Below are 841 nucleotides of genomic sequence, written 5' to 3'. Positions count from 1 at the left end.
GAGAGGGAAATCATGGCAGTTTAGAAACGTTTTTTGGAATATTGCAATAGTGTGGGAATGTATATATATATATATATATACTACAATAAACTACTACTTACTACTTGTACTACTATTCCTACTTGGCATTTTTTCACTTATCACGGGGCTTCAAGGTACTGATCCCCTGTGATAAACGAGGGACTACTGTACTCTGTTCCCTTCTGTTGAAGCAACACATTTCAGCTGTAATTCAGAAAATACTGAGTTTTTGCTGCTGCCTGGCTGTAGCTGTGTTAATGGAAATCCTGTATTTCTGTAGATAAGGTGCAAAAACAGCCTGAAGATTGAAAAAATACATGTGAAAAAAGGAAACAAACTCGGAGTGAACGTTACCAGATGAGTTTACAACTTAAGAGAACATAAATGTACATGACTGAATGTGAGGCGTGTGTTTCAGCCATTTTTAATTTAATAATTGTTCATTTTTATGTTTTGTGAATTTAAGTCTCTGTAAACACAGCTTTCTATAAACAATCAAATCTCACAATTCCCGCACTTGTGATTTGAGGCTAGACATGAACAGTACCTGATCTACTAGTGGGTTTTCTCCTAAAAAATGTTCTGATTTGCTTCCTTATATATATACAGATCCAGGCAGCCTTGTGCCATAAATAGTTTGTCTATTGCTGCAAAATTATAGAAATTAAAGCAAAGATGAATGTAAGGCACAATGAATCTGTAAATATCAAACAATGTGATTATTTCTGACTTTCCAATGTGCTAGCTTTTAGACATTGTCTTGTGTTTGTGTTTGTGTGTGTGTGTGTGTGTGTGTGTGTGTGTGTGTGTGTGTGTGTGT

General features: G+C 35.4%; 1 protein-coding gene across 1 annotated transcript in view; it reads left to right on the top strand.

Annotated features, from left to right (window-relative positions):
• The window catches only part of LOC119420836 (rap guanine nucleotide exchange factor 6), a 149,463-nt gene that overhangs the window by 118,748 nt on the left and 29,874 nt on the right, over positions 1-841 (top strand). The gene's annotated exons all lie outside the window — the stretch shown is intronic.

The sequence above is a fragment of the Nematolebias whitei genome, chromosome 14, assembly GCF_014905685.2.
Source record: "Nematolebias whitei isolate Nwh7 chromosome 14, NemWhi1, whole genome shotgun sequence".
Classification (NCBI taxonomy): domain Eukaryota; kingdom Metazoa; phylum Chordata; class Actinopteri; order Cyprinodontiformes; family Rivulidae; genus Nematolebias; species Nematolebias whitei.
The sequence above is the reverse complement of the archived record's forward strand: the minus strand, read 5'-3'. Positions and strand labels throughout refer to the sequence as shown.